Source organism: Tetrao urogallus, assembly GCF_951394365.1.
Source record: "Tetrao urogallus genome assembly, chromosome: Z".
Taxonomy (NCBI): Eukaryota; Metazoa; Chordata; class Aves; order Galliformes; family Phasianidae; genus Tetrao; species Tetrao urogallus.
This window is the reverse complement of record NC_136816.1, coordinates 14,010,468-14,032,615: the sequence shown is the minus strand read 5'-3', so window position 1 is coordinate 14,032,615 and position 22,148 is coordinate 14,010,468.

Sequence of the window (22,148 nt, the reverse complement as noted above, 5' to 3'; positions counted from 1 at the left end):
TGCAAAACATATTCTGCCACATAGAATGAAGCATAAAATAATTCAATATGTCAGTCGAAAGACAAGAACAATAAACAAAGAAATTTCTGCCACAGTAGGATAGACTAAGAGAAAGCAAGTAAAGAAGAAAGGAAAAAAAGAGTGACCAAATTCAGCTTAGATTCAGCCTTCTATTCACCAGTTTTTGGAGATGCCTGAAGTTGGAAAAAATTCTTGTTACAAAGGAACAAGGCATTCTCTTGAAGAAGAACATGGAACAAGGAAAATTAATCATAATTCTTTGCAGGGTCATGATCTTTGCAAAACAGCTATGGATTCACTTTTCTTTGTGACGTTTATGTAAGGCTAAGGTTTAGTCTGACCCTGTGTGGCATTAGGGAACTGTGGGTGTTCAGCATGAAGGGCAGAATTATAAGTTACAGTAATTTGGTATTCTTTTTGTCCCATCTCCCAAGAATATAATTTTCCTTCAATTTTCTTAAGCCTGGTTTAAAAGTTCCACATGTTGAGCTTGCTTGTATCACTTCAGATCTCGAGACTGCTCTTTAGTGTAGTACACAAATAAACTTTTTTAATACAGTTTTGTTTTTCATTACATATTTTGTTCAAGTGCACAACACAAAACTGCTTAACAGACTTTATAGATACTTGTGTAAGAGGAAGACTTCAAATATCTCTCAGCACCACAGAAATATATCTTTTGTTTATGATTAAGCATACACAAATCCATAAAAAAACCTAACAATAATAAAGGCATAGCTCTTCTTAAAAAAAATGAAAAAAAAATAAAAAATCAAAACTACTAATTTGTTAGAAAAGTAATTAATTTTTAATGTAAAACATCTCTTTTTAAGATTATTTTCAAATAAGAGAAAATTTTATCTGCAATCACAATTAGGTGCCTCAGATGATTAAGAAAAACATCTTTTGAACTGGTTCATGTTCTTAGGTATATATATATAATACGAGTTAAGGCCTTTTTTATCTTCATTTAAGCAAATATAATAGGAACCTACTGCAGCAGTCACTTTATGATTCTAGGCAAAGTGTTAACTGATTATGCCTTTAACTTTGACAGTCCTTTTGACTGTCACTGTGTTTTAATCATACACATTCAAATAGTATCAATATAAAGCTGTCTCTCCAAACACTCTTTGGACATTTTGACTCAGTTGTCCTGGTTCTATCCTGGTTCTGTCCCCTGTAAGCTCCTTGTATACCCCAGCTGCTCATGGTCTTAGAGCAGTGCAGGAATTTGAAATGTGCTTGTCTCTGTGCAGCACTGTTCTACAACAATACATCAGTGTATTGCCAACATTATTTTCATCCTAAATCCAAAACACAGAGCTTATCTACACACATCTAATATGGAGAGCATTAAGCCAGTTGAAACCAGGATAGAAGGGAACAGACAATCCTGTCAATGGATGATTAGCAAGGTAATTCACTAAAGGAGATAAAAGCATGCACCAGGTCTCCGTACAGCCTCCCTTTTGAGTTCCTTAGCATTTGGATCCTTCTGACACTGAATCAAATGTGCATTTCCACCTCTGTCACTGCTGTCTTGCTTCTCTGCTATTACTTCTTTGAGACGAGTAATAAATAAAGATTGCCACATCATATTTCACTGCATTCCTCTTACTGTTTCTTACATAAAACTGCCCCCTTCTATGTTAAAAGGGTATTTGTTTTCTAGTGTTGTGAGTTAAACCTGGTATGCAGCTAAGCACCATGCTCCCTTTTGCTCATGCTCCTTCATATCTGCAGTGGGATAAGGGATGAAGAAAGGAAGAGTAAAAGCAAGAAAATTGGTGTGTCAAAATAAAATAATGTTAATAAGCAAAGGAGAAGCGTTAGAACAAAAGTAGTGGTAGATCAATTCCTAGCCTGTTTCTCAGCAAAAGATGATGAGCTTCCCTAAACTTTCTTTCCTCTTTTATTGCTGAGCATAACATCACAGAACGGCTTGGGTTGGGAGGGAACTTAAAACCCATTCTGTTCCAATCCCCTGCTGTTGGCAGTTCTCATCCCAAAGATCAGGCTGCCCAGGGCCCCATCCAACCTGGCTTTGAGCATCTCGAAGGATGGGGCACCCACAGCTTTTCTGGGCAGCTGTGCTAGGGCCTCACTGCCCTCTGAGTAAAGAGTTTCTTCCCGATGTCTAATCTAAATCCCTCTTCTTTTAGTTTAAAAATATTCCCCTTTGTCACATCAGCATCAGATCATGTAAAAAGTCATTTGCTCTCCTGTTTACAAGCTCTGGAAGGCCGCTATGAGGTACCTCTGGAGCCTTCTCTTCTCCAGACTGAACATGCCCAGCTCCCTCAGCCATTTTATGTAGCAGAGGAACACCAGCTCCATGATCATCTTTGTGCAAATTTTTTTTTGTTTGGTTTGCCCTCCACCCTATTCTTGGTGACCACTCTATTCACTCAGATGCAGAGTAAGAAACATTATGCCTTGACATTCTGCAAATGCTGATCAGCCTCATATCGAGTTGGATTGTTTAGTCTGGAGAAGAGGATGGTCAGGGAAAACTTTACCACTTTACAAGGACCTGAAAGGAGGTGGGGGTCAAATTCTTTTCCCATAGTGATAGGATGAGAGGGGATGGCTTCAAGACGGGGAGGTTCAGGTTGGATATTAGGAAAAATTTATTCTTTGAAAAAGTGATAAAGTATTGGAACTGCTCAGGAAGGTGATAGAGTTACTATCCCTGGAAGTTTCCAAGGAAAGTGTAGATGTAGCATGGTGGTGTTGGATTGACAGATAGACTGGAAGATCTTAGTGATCTTTCCTAACTTATATTTGGATCTATGCTTGAATGTCCTTCCACCTTCTACATGGCTACAATTTTTGAAACAGCTTTGAAACAAAAAGTTCTCAATAAAACTTTAAATCAGAAGTTTTTGTTCAGTGCACTTCAATATCAAACCTTAAAATAAAAGCCGCACACATACAAATAAACTCAAAGTTCTTTGCTTTAAATAGAAATTGAACTCTCCGTACTGTAAACCATAATCAAAAGCATTCATCTGCAAGACCAGCTTGAGCTTTTTAGATGTAATTTACAGGTCATTGACTTCTTCATTATAGGCAGCCCTTGGGAAAAGTAGTTTCTAATACAAAGGCATCTACAGTAGCCAAACTGCAATATGTGAGCACTGCAGCAGTTTGACTGTGACTTCAGGGTTTGAATATGCATTTAATAAACATTTCCAATCCAACTTGAGTTTAAGAAAAAAAATTAGTACTGACTAGAAGAGGTAGTTATGAGAAAAAGAATGAACAAATAAAGCTGGGCAATGGTTTCACTGGATTTCAAAGAGCCATATTTTGCAACATTAAGCTTTAGAGTAAGATCCATAATATTTTTATGATCAGAATACATTTTAATGATTAATATATGGAATAGTTGAATTCTCGTAGTACCTGAAATCTGCCAGAGTAAGGTAAGTAGTGTATTTCTTGTCTTATGATATTATTTATGTTATTCTTTTTGTAGTTATATATCTCTCACTGGAAATTTGTGTATCTTCAGATTTTTTTCACCTAACAAATTCTCCAAACTAGTACAGTACAAAAAAAGCAAAGCAAGCTACTGGGCATCAGGCAGTCAGTGTTTTCTACAGCTTCAAAAAAATTGTATATACATATATTCTGTTCCACAGCTTCAGTGGGCAAGAGATATGAAAAAAAGCACAGTTAGAGTCCTGATGATCATCATCCATGCAATCAAGGCTTAAATCACTGAGATGTCCCTTTACAATTCAGTATAGTCCACAACTTATACTTCTGTATCAGAGATTAAATTTTAGGCTGCAAGAAGACTGCTTTAGACTGCTTAAATAATTTTTATCACTCACTCATTCTCCTTTATATACATGTATGTGTGTGTGAAGTCCTTAAACAACAATTTTATTTCTAGATCAACCTGGAAAGTATAAAGCATTTATTCTACAGTATTAACTTTCAAGAATGAGGAGCAAAACTTAGACACTTCACTCAGCCCTCCAGAATATTTTATGCTTACTGAGATTCAGATGTAATTTCAACACTGGGGAGACTGTTTGTTTGTTTTTACTTAATCTGAGGATGGGCAGTGGACTCTCATTTTGTTGAGTACAAACTGAGTAAAAGATCTTTTCGATGTTGAAAGTGTGCTTGTGCAAATCAGATAATATGATTATAAAACTGGAAATGCTTTGTCATGTATATTAAATATTGTTAGGTTTTTTTCATTTCACTTCAAAGAGAATTTGAGACATTTTCAATCCTCGAGTACTCTGTGTGATTTCTATACTCTTGCTCCTTTATTAACTTTACACTTTACCTTAAAGACATTTTTTCAAACATTTTCATTCCTGTCTTTCATTTCTGTATTCTTGAACAGTCATTTTATTGTAGTTAACTGTCATGTGAACTGCTTTCAGGGGCAGCTGACAGATTCAGAATGACCACCAGAGGTCTGGCTCTCTGCACCTGCATTGTCTTCTGACATTACTCTACAAAACAATATATTTTCAAGAAACCAAATTTTCCTTTTTTCTTTTTCTTTTTCTTTTTCTTTTTCTTTTTCTTTTTCTTTTTCTTTTTCTTTTTCTTTTTCTTTTTCTTTTTCTTTTTCTTTTTCTTTTTCTTTTTCTTTTTCTTTTTCTTTTTCTTTTTCTTTTTCTTTTTCTTTTTCTTTTTCTTTTTCCTTTTCTTTTTTTTTTTTCCCCCTCATCTCTAGGCAAACAACAAATACTGTCAACATCTACTTTAAGTAACTCACAATATAGTATTTTCTATTTCAGGCTTTTTGAGCTACAAAAGAAAAAAAAAATAGCATCAGAGAACACTTAAGTAATTCATATAGGCAAAAATAAAAAAAAAGAGGTAAATATTTTCACAGAATCCTATTATCACCAAGGTTGGAAAAGACCCACAGGATCACCCAGTCCAACCATCCACCTATCACCAATAGTTCTCACTAAACCATGTCCCTCAGTACAATATCCAAATGTTCCTTGAACACGTCCATGGTCGGTGACTCCACCAACAGCCTGGGCAGCCCATTCCAGTGCCTGGCCACTCTTTCAAAGAAGTAGTATTTCCTAACATCCAGCCTAAATCTCCCGTGGTGCAGCTTGAAGCCAGTCCCTCTAGTTCTATCAGCAGTTACACAAGAGAAGAAGCTGACCCCCAGCTCACTACAACTCCCTTCAGGTAGTCATGGAGAGCAATAAGGTCTCCCCTGAGCCTGCTCTTCTCCAGACTGAACATTCCCAGTTCCTTCAGCTGCTCTTCATAAGGCCTGTGCTCCAGACCCCTCACCAGCTTTGCTGCCCTTCTTTGAACATGCTTCAGGGTCTCAATGCCTTTCTTGCAGTGAGGGGCTCAAAACTGGACACAGTACTTAGGGTGTGGCTCAGAGGGGGTACGGGGCAATCACTGCCCTGTTCCTGCTGGCAATGCCATTTCTGATGTATGCCAGGACGCCACTGGTCTCCTTGGCCACCTGGGCACAGTACTGGCTCATGTTCAGCCGAGCATCAATCAATACCCCCAGGTCCATTTCCTCTATGCAGTCTTCCAGCCACTCTGCCCCAGGCCTGTAATGCTACCTGGGGTTATTGTGGGCAAAGTGCAGGACCAGGCATTTGGTCTTGTTGAAACTCATCCCATTGGCTTCAGCCCCTTCTCCTCTTCAAGAAAACCCTTACAGAAATTGTATTAAAAGAAAGTCTATTCTATGAGCACACAACTGAGATAATAAATGTAGTTTATGTATTGTGGATGCTCAAAGATATTTTACCAGCTGTTAAAACTGTAGACTTATGGACATAAACAAAGCAAACATAAAGTGATCTTAGGAATTACAGCAGTGAAAAATTATGACGTTGATTTAAAGAAGTATCTTGGTTAACGATACGAATTTACATGATAGTCTCAGACACCTGCAAAAGCAGCCAGGCATAGCTTGAAGCCCATTTCTGTACATTAGGCCTCAAATACGAATTCTAAAAGAGGTTAAGTCTTAGCTTTCATTTTCTAGGTTTGTATTCCAGCATGATGAATGACTTTATAATGAAAACTCCACTTGAGAGGATTAGTAAAAAAAAAGGTCACACTTCACAAGATAGACAATTCCACCAGACATGCTGACTGAATTAAAAACAAAACTTACATTAACACTGATTAATAGTTGTTTCTTGTAGTTCTCAAATAACTTAACTTAAAATGTTTTATATTTGAGCCCCACTTCAAAAGGAGTTTGGAAGGCAAAAATATTTTTAACATAAAAACTTGTAGAACAGCTGTGTTGAAATAGAATATCCCCATGCTTTTGATGACCAAGTTGGGTCATTGCTTTTTTTTTTTTTTTTTTTTTTTTTTGGTCGTTGATTTTGTTGTTGTTGTTGTTTTTTGTTTGTTTGTTTTTTTATGTCAACTAAAATTTATATTTAATTCTATTTTATTAGATGGAAAATAGTATTAGATGGAAATACTATTTTTACGATGCACAGATCTATGGAAACAAAGCCAATATGAATCTTGAGCCAAAACACAGAATATTTACTGTTTCACATCTCTGTCTTCATCTTTGCAAGAATTCTCCACATATTTCAGATGATGTGACATAATCACACCACTCAAATTACATGTCCTAAATTTACGTATTGCATGGGAAAAGAACATATTATGTAAAAAATCTGTACTTAAAGAAAATAAATTTCAATTTATGAATCAGAATTTTATTTTACTATTACTAACCTGTTTTATGCATGGTCTTTAAAAAATCTAAATTGATTAAAATAAACCTGTATTTGTTAAAAATGAAGAAGGCTTTTGCAAAAAAGGTACCAATGGATGCTATTCAACTGCAGCTGAGCATTTACATGGTCCTCTGTAAATAAGCATAAATAGACATTTGTACAAATGATGAATTTCCCAGCTTGGTCATTCAGAAGTTGCTGGATTTGTGCATTTACTTAGACAGTTCTAAAATAAATAAATGCATAATTATATGCATTTATCCTAATAATGATGATGAAAATATACAAGGAAGGTGCCCTTATCCACCTTGTCTTCCTCAAAATCTATTCCACTGTTTCATTTGGGGATGTTCTGTCAATCAGTGTAAGTCCTTTCTTAAAAATTCCATCAGACAGGGACTATATTCCTAGGAATTTATCTGACGAGAAGAATTGGGAATATTGTCCAGTTATGTTTTAAAGAAACTTGTGGCAAAGATGGTTGAATGAAGATAAAATATTCTGAGACCTGCAGACATTTGATTGAACCTTAATGTTATTTTTTTTTTCCCATTAATATCAAGCTAACTTGTTTATACAGCCTGCAGTCATTTTTAATTTCTGCAGTTTATGGTTTCCGTGCTATGAAGATGAAAAATGAAAAGTGTGAGTCAATGGCATTTAATAGTAACAGCATTTTTAATTGATTAGAAATCCAAAACCTCTCACAGATTTTCTGGAAGCTGTAAAAACTGAAATTTTACCAGAAAATTGAATGGTTAAGACTGGATCAGATACAATGGCTTAATATAAGTGGATTTATGCAAGTTTGAAAATTAGTATGAATCAGTGTAGAGCATGGCATGGAATGTCTTCTTCGTTATAGAAGTAGGTGTTTGGTAGATTGTGGATGTGCTGAGCTTAGAGGAGAATCATCCAGGAAAAGCTCAGACTTTGCCTCTGAGCAGCCCTCAGGAACTGTGAGATGAACAAAGGTGGCATCCCTGTTCTGCCAGGGGAGTTAATCCATTTAATGGCAATAGTACAGCAGCCAGCTATGTAGAGTCTAAACAGCAGAATGGGCATCTGTAGAGACTGAATAGCCAAACTCTAACAAGCCTACCAAGTAAGCATGGGAATAGCAACAGGCAGTGTGAGAGGAACAAAGTCCTGCCAAAATCAGAGAAAGATGGCAACACTGTCTATTCAGTTAATCTGTTATTTATGACCCCTTCATTTCTCGGGCTGCATTTCAATATATTAGAGCATGCAACTGGAAGCAAACATTATCATTGAAAGAGTCATATGGAATTAACTGTAAAGTCTTCTCAAAAGCAATGTGCTATACACTCACGGTTTGCTTTGTAAACTTATTCTATTAAAATTATTGTATTAAAAAGAAAAAAAAAAAAGAAAAAAAAAAAAAGGAAAAAAAAAAGAAAAAAGGAAAATAGATTTAAAGCAACTCCACTTATCACTGATGTTATTCACCTTCCAAACAGCACGTTACTACTCACATGTGATGAACTGTTAGACTGTGACAATATTACTTCAAGTTTCTGGTTTAAATAGGCAGTTATCAATGAAAAACTGCAGAACAGTAAATATATATATATATATATATATATATATATATATATATATATATATATATAAAATCTAAGTACAGAACTTGCTACCACTTTCATAAATGTATTGGTAGTGATAATTGGCTGCAACAAGTCACAGATCAAGCTTCACTATATTATTTGATAGAAAATAATGTTTTACTGGAACAAGAGCATGCAGCAAATAAATCAACTCTAATTTTAGGAAAATACAAAAAAATATTGTTTGATTTCCATTACAGATTGTAGGTGGATATTTCACATACAAACTCATGCACAAAAGGAGAAGGATATATGTATTTACATGTATAAGTATACAGAATAGAGAAGTACTGAAGCAAAACAAAGCAAAATAAAACAAGAAAAGTCCAATTGAGGATTTTTGATAAAAGAGGAATACCAGTTAGATGTAAATGTACATTCTTATTTTGAAGAGACCTATTCTGTTGACAGCGTAGAATAAAAAATAAGAAACATAATCATAAACAGTATTGGCAAAACTTACAGTAAGACAACATTATATAATTTAAATTCACTCAATTATTAAAAAATATATATATCTGTAATGTCTGAGATCTTCCTATCTTCCTACAAACACAAACATAAAGTTAAGACAGTTCTGCTACCTTTCGATAGAAGCTTAGTTCAGTACAATTATTCCTAAGGTCAAATATTCCAGCAGATGTTTTATAGAAGTATTGCATATCTTTTGATGTTTTCTTCTCATGCCTCAGTAACAGAGTTTTGTATGAGGCACATTTTCTATACTGGATGTGAAAACAGAGGTTACAAATAAATAATGAGAAATATTAAACAAAAACAAACAAACAAACAACGAAAGATCTGAAAACATAATCATTAATGAAAAAAGTTAAGAACAATGACATTCAGTTTTAAAAAGACAACCCTTAGCTACACAGTGTGACTTTCCGAGATGACTTAAACCTATGTTCATATATGTTTATATGCAAGAGATGTAAAAAAATATATTTAATAGACACTATAAATATTAAGGGAAAACACAGTCCACAAATCACAGGTAATCCTGTTAGTGAAACTCTCCACATTTGTTTAGAAAATTAGAAAGTAGATATACACTGGAAAACAGCTTCCAAATGTTCTATGCTAGTATATTAGAGGAAGAACATGATAAAAAAGAAACTGATGACTTTCTAAATATTATGTGGTCCTATGAGACACGGTTCTTTTCATCCTGGAACTGTTAATTTGCTCTACTGTAACAGTGGTGTGCTGGAGAAAATAAAGAATTCCACACTCCAAAGGAGGACAGTTGCAGTACAATCCCTAGTGAAGGGAAGGCTACCATATATAAAAGAGAGTTTCTCAGTTACAGGAAAACGGGCTATGGACAAGAACCAAACTTCACATGTTTATATCCATGCATTTAGATAGGAAAAAGAAATAATCTTCCATATTTTTAATGTCTCTTTTCATTATTTTTTTAAAATTGTAACTGATGAAAATAATAAATAAATTATAATAAAAATTGTATTTCAATATTACTTTAATAACACAGTGATTTCTAATACCATGCATTGAAATAAATGCACACATTATATTACATATTAATAAAACTTTGAGGCTCTTTGTAAGAACAATACATATTTTCCACATAAAAATTTAAGTCCTACAAGGGCTAACATTAATGCTCATTCTTTTATTCTCTGCGGCTTAATAATTTTCCAGACACAACGTTCTGCAATAAGGAGGGAAGAAAATATGCAAAAGCACTTGCCAGTAACTAGCACATAAAGTTATAATTTTGGATCTGTTCACTTCACTAATTTAAATATGAGCGCATTTGAACTGTGAGATACCGCTGTATGAAATAGACAGCACCTTAAAAAATACAGAACCTGATGTATACAAATGCAGAAAGATCATCAGAAACACTCAAAACCTCTTTACTATCCTTTCACATGCCAGTTTTCTGTAATTCAAGTTGCAATACATTATTTACTGTCTCGATAACATATTGTGTGTAAACGTTGTGGAAGAAGTGGTAAAACATAAATGTATAAAATAGTATATGCACATGTTGAATTTCAATTTTGTAGCTTTTTTTCCTAGATATCGAATCTTTTTTTTCCTAGATATCAAATTCAAAAAATAATTTATTGCAAGAGAAACTAGTATTATAAAAAGTTTCTATTAAGAATTAAGAAATTATAGCAACTGAAGTAGAATAACGACGATCGTACTGCCTCCAAACATTAGCACTGGATGTCTCCATTCATATCGAATACGACCAGTTTGATACAGTTATGAAATGCGGCTGTGAAAGATCCGAGAGAACTGAGATAACTAGAAACCTGGATAAAGCAACAACAGCAAAAGAATTGCTCAAAGAATCAAAGTTTTTCAAGATTCTGAAGAAGTTAGAAGATTGTAAAGAAAATCCAAAACTAGAATTGCAATTGATGTCAATGCTATCTACAGTACTCAATTTAAAGAAAGAATGAACTCCCATGCAGAGTAATATGGATCTTATATTAGCTTATGGTTTAAGGCTGTTCAAAAATATTTTAGGTTTTCAACATGCAGAAGTTTGAAATAAATGAATGTGTGAATTTGTTTCACTTGAAAGTACTGAGAACAAAGACATTTTTGTCAGTGGAAGAGTAGTATCAAATGAGTAATGTATTTCTCAGAGAAACAACTATAAATGCTGTATACAAACATATTCCTTTAGGATCAAGTTCTCCTTTCAGAACTTTGCACTATAAATGTACATAGCCTGCTCAGCACTTGTTCTGCCAGAAGTTAACTACAATAAATGTCCACAGATAAAAAGAGTCATACTCTGGGAAAGAGAAATGTAGTACTGATTAGAAATAAAAGCTCAGAAAGATTCTTGCAGGTGCAAGGAAATTTTCCACTATCTTGACTTTTTCTGAGATCTGACCATTCTCTTTGACTATTCCTAGGTAATGGCCATAAAAACGATCCTAAAACATGCTACTTCATAATCAGTAGAGCCTTTAGTAGGTCTGTTACAAATTAAAGTCTAATAAGTGACCTCAGGGGGAAGATTTAAACTATCATTATCTAACTAGAACTTTTTCCTCATTTCAGATCTCCCAAAAGGTTATGAAGAAGAAATGTGTCTTCATTTACCTGGAGTTTTGATTTATCTAGTGAGAAGAATTTTTTTTTTTTTACAGATTTTTTTTTTTAAATTGCAGGTAATGAAAATTCTCTTAAAAAAATGAAAGGTAGGGAAGAGTAGTGAGAATGAAATGCCACTTTATGATCTTGTTTGCGTATGCATACAACTAAGAAAATTATGTCCTTGTTTCAGAAGAGTTATCAAGTATGAACGGACACTAGATTTCTTTTCTCTAACAGTCGGCTTTTCCTTGACTCATCATAGTCAGCATTTTCCTTTAGGAGGAATGTTAATAGAGAGTGAATATGTCATGCAACCAGTCACTGGTTGGATGAGCGGGTGGGAGTGCTTTCTTGTTTAAAGTGTATACAGATACAAATCATTTAATATGATATCTTCAAAAGATCTATTTAAAGTGTTTTTTTTAGGAAGTAACAAAAATCTCAGAGCAGATAATACATTAGCAAGAAAAGTTGTAGTTATACTTAGGGACAATATTCTGCAAAAAAATCTGGATTTTTATGTTAGTTCAAAGTTAAAGAAAATATTACTTGGAAATAGAAAATGTCATGAACTTAACAGAGCTAAATAATTAGCAATTTAACCTTATAATTAACTTACTGTCACATCTACTTTACAAGATTTAATTGTCACCCACACATACCTTTTACTTTTGGTCTGTGGGTTTTGGTGCACACAGTTTTAAAATAAGCAAGTGTGAGATGCAAGCTGAAGACAAAAGACATTGGAAAGACATGGGAATTAAGGAATTTGCTTGATAAGGAAAAGTGAAAATCTGTTTGAAAGAAGACACTCCCTCCTACAACTTAATCTTGCAATTTACTACACAATGTGTATATTGCATTAGTTTCCTTCATTCATCAAGAGAATAAAAATACACGCAGTTCCTCTATTTATGCATTGCTTTAGATAAGTCCTCTACTTTTCTTTAGAGAAGTTATGAAAGATGAGGAATAAATTTTTGTTTGGAAAAAAAAAAGAAAGAAAAAGGAAAGAAGAGAAAAAAAGAAAGATATCTATTTAAACTTATTTCTTCTCTTTGAGATATTAAAATAGTAATCAAATGTACCAAATGCAGTTACTCAACTTTCTGAAAAAGACTGGTTATGTAGAACCTCAACAGAATGTGTCAAAACATACTTTAAAGGACGCTGGGAATCTCAGTATATATGATTTTCTATTTCATAATTTTTGAACACTATTATGAGAGGTAAGAGCCTTTGTTCAGGTAATGGCTTATTAAAATGTCTCTTGGACTTAAGACTTCTTGCTAAAGATATTAATAACTTCTCATCACAAATCTAGCAGTGCCTTCTGGCATAAAAGTGGGAATAGAAACTAAGAAATATAATTAAATTAGAATGGATAAACGCCTTATAAGATTATATATATATTTTGAAGAGATCATATAATAAAATAACTACAAATTGAAATATAAAGAAGTATTAATAGAAAGGATAAAAAACTTCATGCAAATTAAAAACAAACAAACAACAACATAACAAAAACAACAAAAAAAGTATGGGTAATTTTGTAGATAAGATGGGAAAATAAAAGTTAATTTAATAAAAAGAATGAAAACTAAAGAATGGCAGCCACAGTTCTCGTTTGTGATCTGTTGAACCTCTGTGTCCATAGGAGTCTTTATTGTTTCTTTTAGGAATTAGATAAAGTTATTTATGAGAGGTAGTTCAACCAAAAGAGCTATAATTTAACATAAAGTGATGAGCTACTCATTGTCCTAAGGAAAAGAAAAAAAGAAGAAATGATAGCAGAACCACAGACATTATTAAACTAGATACAGATTTTACTGTGCAGTGCAATAAAAGGCTGTATATACAGAAGTGAAATAGTGAGAGACAAAGAATGATGTATTGACTCACATACAATAATTTATTTGCAGGTAGGAAACACAAATAAAAGCAGATTATTACTGAAAAGACATTAATTCTTTTTTAACCACACACAAAATGGTGTGTGTGGGAAACAGTTCTCAGTAGTCTGAGTCACTACTCAGCAGCCTCACGAAGAGTCATAATGACAGAAACACTGGATGACAAAAATATTCTCTTCTTAGGATGCGTGTTCACGCCTCCTGACAAAAATGTCAGTTCACATTACCATCATGCAATTTTTTTACACCTCTTGTACTGTAAGAAATTGTGAACTCAGGAGGTTTCCTTCCATACAGAGACACTATTTTCTAACAATCACATTTCTATTTCAGTTGCAGCCATAACTCCAAAAACCACCTTATTTTAGCAACACTTCTTCAACAGGAAGAATGACAAACATCTTCATGAACCTTACAGAGATGTAGTTACCACCTTGTCTCAGTTGCTAAACTCCTCATTATAGCTTTCTCTCATTTTATCACTCAGATTTCTCTCATTCAATGTTAGTAGGTGCATCGTAGAACATGAATGAGTGTCATCTCGAATAAATGAATAAATAAACAAAATAAATAAATAAATAAAAAAAAGTAATTTCTTCTAAAACCAAGACAACAGAGACAACATGCAAAATGGAAACTGTGTCAGTAATGTCACTAGCTTATTATAAACCAGTTATCCAGATACAGCCTTGCTATAATTACTTAAAGGACAATAAAATTACACTGGATATCTGTCTGCCTCATTATGTCTTTTACTGTGATCTCACTTTTTAATTGCAAGAGTTGAATTTTTAATAAATAGGTGTCAAAAAAGAAATTATGACCTTTGTATGTTACTCTGAGTGTTTTGCATTTAATTTTTCAAAGGTACAAGAGGAAAAAGTGAATCAGAGTCTACAGAAGCATAGAATTTTTTAGTTGGAAGGGATCTTTACAGATTATTTTTGAAGCTGATCTTGAAATTGCTCAAGTAGTCTGAATGGAAGAGGGTTTTTTAAAATACTTCATCATGTTTGCTCCTCAGAAACTTTTTTTCCTAGATACCTGTGCATAATAAGTGCTGCTCATGGGAAGGAGAAATCAAATGGATAAATGGTAACAGTTCAGCAGAAAATGCTCTGAAATTTAAAGTGGATGTTGTATTACATTTGAAAAAGTCAGCAGTGTGGCACAGTGACATAAAAATTGAATGTTATGCTAGTATTCAGAGGTAACACTTTGTATGAAACAAAAGATTATTCCACCCTGCTCAGTTTTCATAGAATCGTAGAATGGTTTAGGTTGGAAAGGATCATCTGTTTCCAACCCCATGCTTTGGGCTAGTTTCCACTCACTGGACCAGGCTGCCCAAGACCCCACCCATCCTAGCCTTGAGCACCTCCAGGGATGGAGTATCCATAGCATCTCTGGGCAGCTGCACCAGCACCTCATCACTCTCAGAATAAAACGTTCCCCGCTAACATCTAACCTAAACCTCTCTTCTTTTAGTTTACAGCCATTCTCCTTTGTTCCCTTATCATTATCTGACCATAAGAAATATCAGTCTCTCTCCAGTTTCTGTGCTCCCTTCTTAGGCCCACTATATTTCCAAGACCACTTTGACGTCAATATTCTGAGAGCCTTCTTCTCTCCAGGCTGAACAACTCCAACTGTCTCAATATTTTTGAGAGCATAGGAGCATAGGAGAGGTGCTCCAACCCTCTGATCATCCACATAGCCTTCTCTGAACCCACTCCAACAGCTCCACAACTTTCTTGTGTGGAGGGACCCAGATCTGGACACAGTCCTCCAGACAGGCCTTACAAAGGCAGAGTAGGGGGAGGATCACTTCCCTCTCCCTACTGGCTGCACCTGTGTTGATGAAGCCCAGGATAGTTTTGGCCCACTGAGCTGCAAGTGTGCAGATTTTTATTCAGCAGGACTCTCAAGACTTTTTCCACTGGGTTATCAGTTAGTTATTCTTGAAGTTCATATAGATATCTGGCATTGCCCCAAACAAAGTTCAGCACTTTGCAGTTAGTCATTTGAACTCATTACATTTTAATGAGTTCACTCCTCAATCCATCCTGATTGTTACTGGGTGGCATCCCTTTATTCTGTTGTATCAACTGCACTACTCAGCTTGAAGTAATCACAGAGCTTGTTGAGGGTAGGTTTGATTCCACTATCCAGGTCACTGATAAAGATGTTGAAGAGAATCTGTCCTAAGACAGAGCCCTGGGGGAAACCACTCATCTCTGGCTTCTACTTGGACCTAGAGACGTCGACGTCAATCTTCTGGCTGAGTCTATACAACTGGTTTTTTTTTAATCCACAAAATATTCCAGCCTTTAAACATCAGCTCTCCAATTTAGAAATAAAAATGTGACTCTTTGGGGAAGATAACATTGCCAAAAGCCTGGCTTAAAATTTCTTGCATCTCTCTAGAGATACCTACACCCTCTGCTTCCTTAAAGTACCTATATATCCATGCATGGGAAATAAACAGGATGAATCAGGGTGCTGGTCAAAAGTCATTGCAATCACGGAGACATGGTGGGACAGCTCATACAACTGGAATGCTGTCATGGATGGCTATGTCCTCTTTAAAAAAGACAGCCTGATGAGGCGAGGTGGTGGAGTTGTTCTTTATGTGAGAGAACAACTGAAATGTATTGAGCTCCACCCCTCCTTGGGCAACCTGCTCCTGTGCGTCACCACCCCCTGAGTGAAAAAATTCCTCCTAATATCTAACTTAAACCTCCTCTGTCTCTGTTTAAAGCCACCCCCCTTGTCCTATTACTATCCTTCTAAACAGCCATTGCCTCTCCATTTTATGTTCTCCCTGCCTCCCTGGAAGGTAACAATGAGATCTCCCTGGAACCTTTCCTTTTCCAAGTAAACAAGCCTAGTCTCTTCAACCTTTCTTCATAGGAGAGGTGCTTCAGAGCTCTAATAATCTTAGTGGCCCCCCTCTGGACCCGCACCAAGAGTTCCACATCTTTCTTGTGCTGGGGGCCCCAGGCCTGGATGCATATTCCAGATGAGGCCTCACAAGAGCTGAGTAGAGGGCGACAACCACCTCCCTTTCCTTGCTGGCCATCTCTTTTTTAATGCAGCCCAGAATACAGTTGGCCTTCCAGGATACAAGCGCACACTGCTGGCTCATGTCCAGATTCTCATCCACCAGGACCCCCCAAGTCCTTCTCCTCAAGGCTGCTCTCAAGGAGATCTTCTGGTTTGTATAAATACTTGGGATTGCCCTGGCCCAAGTCTAGCATCCTGCACTTGGCCTTGTTGAACCTCATTGGGCCCACTTCTCCAGCCTGTCCAGGCCCCTCTGGATGGCTTCCCTTCACTCCAATGTATAAACTGTACTGCTCAGCTTTGTGCCACCTTCAAACTCGATGCCATCACCTGTGTCACTGATGAAGATGCTGAAGAGCACCAGTCCCAAGACTGATGCCTGAGGAACTCTGCTTGTGACCGGCCTCCACCCTGACAGAGAACCATTGATCGCAAACCCTTTGGCTGAGACCAGCCAACAAGTTCTTAATCCACTGAACAATCCGTCCTTCAAATCCATACCTCTCCAATTTAGATAGATAAATAAATACGCTTGATGGAAGTTTCAAAAATCTTGTCACCCCAAATTTGATGGAAATCAGATCTCATGATCCTTAACATGAAATGAAATTTAGGGTTAAAATGAAATATATATTTTAAATGTAATCTAAGGTTACCTCTTCCACAGTGCCTAACTTTGTTTCTTAAGAGTAACATTAGAAAAACCAATAAGCTGTTGCCTGTACTATCATTGAGTAAATAATAGATTTCTGGTGTGTAACCTCAGCTTAACTGCAGTGCTGTAGGACTGTGCTTTTCTTATCTTTCTGATACTCTGAATTTTTCAATTTTTGCAACTGCGATTCTTTCACACCTACAGTAAAATCCGATTTGGTTCCACAAGAATCACACATAGGGGATCAACCAGCAGAGCACACAGAACTGTGTGTGCATAACAAAGCTGCTTTCTATCCAGCTGGTGACCAGCTTACTTGGTCACACAGGAATGTATATTCTTATCTTTGCTAATCTCTGATGATTCTATCAATCAGTCTCTGAAATTTTTGAATTTGGTCATGATAAAGGCAGTAGATAGTTTGGCAAATTCTAAACATCAGTACCAAGAACTCTGATGGCTTATTCTAGGGCATTTATAGAGAACAAAATCAAACTCTTGTTGATCTTACCCTGACATTCTTCACTGCTCTGTTGTTGTGTGTGGTTTTTTTTCTTCCAATCAGCATACTTCCATCTCTGAGGATGCCTGACTTCATATATATTTTAGTCATATGTATGCCAAGCTGGACCAATATGTACTCCTTATGGGACCTGTTTGAATTTTATTTTGTATTCATTTCTGCAGGGCCATGCTTTTGGGTTTTTGGATTAAGGAATAATGTCTGAATAACTGAGCACACACTCTACCATGAATAATTTAATTCATATTAAGTTTGATTCCTTAAATCTAGCTATATAAGGATTTATCAAAGCTTTCCTGCCCAGATGACAAATTATCATGTCACTATAAAAACATATAATGCCTGAAACTCTAAGGGGCATCCAAGATTGTACTTTAATCATACAGCAGCATGACTTGCCTGGAATGAAAAGCAAAATTGACTACACTCTGAGTTACAATTTCCTGACAATCCATCAGTTGGTATTAGTCAGCTCACAGCAGTGTAAAGATTGCCTACCAGGACACATATTTTAGAGAGGTGAGATCCTCTAAGTAATCAGTGATTGTCAGAAAAAAAATCTAATATATGATGACAGCTTTTTATGAAACAGGTAACCTTCAAGCCATCAGTGAAATTCACCTAAGATACATTTTCTTATTAGAAATCCTGTCTTTACACCATAGTACCATGGGACTGATTTTTCTCTCTTCTTTTTAGTACATGAAAGGATTTACTATTATTTTCCTGGGATCAATACTGTCAAGATGAAGAACCTGATATTCAACAGTGTCCCAGTCATAACCATAGCTATTAGTCCACTTTTGATTGCAGATTCATTCTGTTATTAGGCATCCACTGTTTGAGCATTGATTCATTATGATCAACAGAGCATAAAAGTGAACGGTAAGCCTTGTACCAGATTTCTTCAGGAATTACAGAAATATTATATCAATTCTTGTGAATCTTTAGGCTGCACAATGAAATACTATTTTTTTTTTTTTTTTATATCTTTCTCAAATTAAAGGCTATAGTTATTCCATCTTCAGAGAAACTGATATGGCACCTTCCAAGTTGCATGCTTGCTTTATCATCTGCTGTTAAAATCTTCTCAGTGTTCAAATCAAGAGGCAGGTGAAGAATGGCATTAAGGCAATCCCAGTGTGCATCTGACCACTTGGAGCCACAGAAGTCTGTGTAGAATTCAGCATCTTCCCAAACTGCAATTCTAACTGTTCCATCAGCCAACACTGTAAATACCTTCTGAGCTGAAAGTAACTGTGAGATTTCATTGAATTGGTGGGTGAATGACCAAATTATAAAGTGCATTTCAGAGTGGTTTGCCAATTCATTCATTACCCTTTTCAAGCTCTTCATTATTGTTTTGTTTGTTCATTTTAATTGTCGTTTTTTTCGTTTTGTTTTGTCTTTCACTGCATCAATTTATTGTCTCTATTTTTCACTTAAAGCATTGTGAACAGCTTCTCAACAAAACAGATACATGACCTCCCATTTATTAATTAAAGTAACTCTTAAGGTGGTGGAGGGAGGGGATTATTATCATTTATTTGCCATCTTTGCATCATTATTATAATTAAAAAAAAAAAAAAGAAGATGAAATTATTCATTTAAAATATCAGTTCAACTCAGCTAACCATTACTCACTGCCCCACTGTCTTACTCTTGAGTGTCTGGTGCATTTGTAAATGTACACTTGCACTGAATTAGAAGACAAACTATTCCACTGTTTTCCATACATAATGTGCAACCTTTCCAAATGCAATTTGGAATCTGATGGAATAATTCTAGTCTATACCTACTGAAATTAGTTCTATTGAACAATCGCAACTATGCAGATTTTGGACTATTTGATACAGTTTCATTTGATTTAAAAAGCAGCACAGCATTTTTCATTACTACAAAATACCTAAAATCAACAATAAATCTTAGCAGAAAAGGTCATTGTTAACGTGTTTCCTGATTTAATCATCCAAAGGATTAAAGAAACAGCTGGGCAGACTGAAAATATTTGTTGATATGCCGGAATAAAATGGATGTCACCTGAGCCCTGAAATAAATCTACCTTTATTCCCTGGATCATTTCTCTCTGGCCTCAAAAACATAAGAGCTAAAAAGATCAATAACAAATTTTCGGTGATGTAGTTTCTCATAGAAGAGTAGGATCTTATAGAAACTGATTTTCAAGAGACTGTGAAATCTGGCAGAGGTTCAGCTTCCTTCATAAAGCACAGTGCCAATACATTTAGAACAAGCAAATCCACAAAATTCCTAATTGCTAATGTCATACTTTGCATCTTCCTTCTGTAGTTAGATTTCCTCCATGGAGATGTTCAGATATCCCAAACAACATGAATTTAATCCCGTGACACCTTTTTAAGTGTATGCTCATCACCTTAAAACAAAAATGAATATTTTAGTTTCTATCTTACAAATTCAGAATATTTTAACAAACAATAGAAAGAGATGCCTTTCCATAGAGTTTTGAGAGAAGGTCATTTCTGCTACTAACGGACAGAGAAAGCACAAAGATCAAATAATTACTTTTCATTTACCATGGATTCCAAAGCTTTAATCTGGCTTACACCATTACCTCAAGGCAGGTGGAGGGAAGGAAAATAGGCTCCAAATTACTTAGATTTCCTAATCAAACTTCCTTCTCTACATGAGAAGGATAGCTTCATTGTCAGGACTGGTAGCAAACTGGTGAGGATGTCTTGATTATGCTGTTGCTTCACCTGGAATAATGAAAATAAAATAATAATTAAAAAAAAATAGTTAAAAACAAAGTTCTGAAAAAGTTTTATAACTTGGGTTCTTATATGTATGCTAAGGTCTCTCTCCCAGCAAGGAAGGGGTTTTGCCATCAGTATGAGTTGTAGGGATACAGCCTACACAGTGGGTAGACTAGATTGTCTGACCTGAGCAACCATTCTGATCAATCTGAATGAAATAGGAGACACATTTCATACTAGATGTGAAAACATTCCTCTGTGACCAGGACTAGCTCTTCAAATGTATTTTCTGGGTTAGTGAAAAGCATGGTGCCTGTCTTGTGGAGCAAGGTTCACTCTTGTTGCTGACAGTGCAAGTGTCTATAGTAGCAGCCATATAGTGATTCTGGTGGAGTGATAGTGTGCAGCAGTATCTAAGGAACAGCTACAGCGGTAATAATGGCAGAGGTTTGACAACAGGAGTAAAGGTGCTAATAACAAATGTAATGTTACCAGCCAGCACATCCAGAGGCAGTCAGACCTGGGAAGAGATCTTCTGTTTCTCTTGATCACTTATGAAGTTATGGCACCAGGGAAATAGATTTCTGATCTGAGTGGAAGGATTCATCTTGTCTTTAGATTATCATCTAAATAAAGGTAATGTATTAAAATAATGATAGAAAATCAAAAACTGTACTAGCAGTGTGAATATAAGTGCTTGGAATAAGATCTTAATGACACATTTGATTTTGATTAAGTCTTTAATTACTAATTTGTGTTTTAACTGATATCTGTATTTTTTCCAAGTCTCTTCTAATTGAGGTACAAATGTGAGATATTTACTGTGAGTGGAAATTGATTCTGCAGATGCTATTTTCATAAGATGTTATTCAATATCTTTGGCAGAAAAATGTAAATGCCTTATCACACAGGATGAGTTTTCTCATGTATAGTGAGAAGATAAAAGAGTCGTGGAATCATAGATAATATGATTCATAATGGCTTGGATTGGAAGGGAGCTCAAGAATCATAAAGTTACAACTGACCTGCTGCAGCAGGGTTGGCAAGCACCAGATAAAGTACAAGATCAGACTGCTTAGGGCCCAATAAAGCTGGTCTTGAACACCTTCAAGGATGGGGCATCCACAGCATTTTTGCTCAAACTGTGTAAGGTCCTCACCACTCTCAGTAAAAAGTGACAATGCTATAAACACTTATTTAGTGAGTAACTGATTTACGTGATTTAAATATTTGACACTGTGACAATAAAAGTAAAAAAAAATCAGCATAAAAATGTCACAGAAAGCATAATAGACAACTAAAGTTATTTCTTGTATATAATGCTTTCTGCAGAAATGGAAATTTTGCTGTGATACTATCGGTGAAAATAGTCCAGTTTTACTCAACTAAATCCAAGATTTTATGTGAGACATTAGCAAAACAAAAGAGAAAGGGGCCGCACTCCTCTGAAAACTGAAGAGTTGAGGAAAACTAACTTTGCCCCTTTGTTGATAATCTTTAAGGGTTTTCATTGTGCTACTATCTTTCCCTCCCAGTGGAATATTTTGAAAAAATATTCCAGTGTTGGAATGAATCTAAACTATCCAGCAAGAAACGAACAAACAAATAAATAAATAACATCATCTGGACAAATGAACTCCAAATGTGCTTGATAGAAGGAATTAATATTTTGCAGAAACAGTAGTTGATTATAGAGAATTTTTAATGTAGATGGCCCCAGACAGCTTATGAAATTAGCTGTGTTGGAAATTAAGATCAAAATCAAGGACATGTGGAAGTTGAA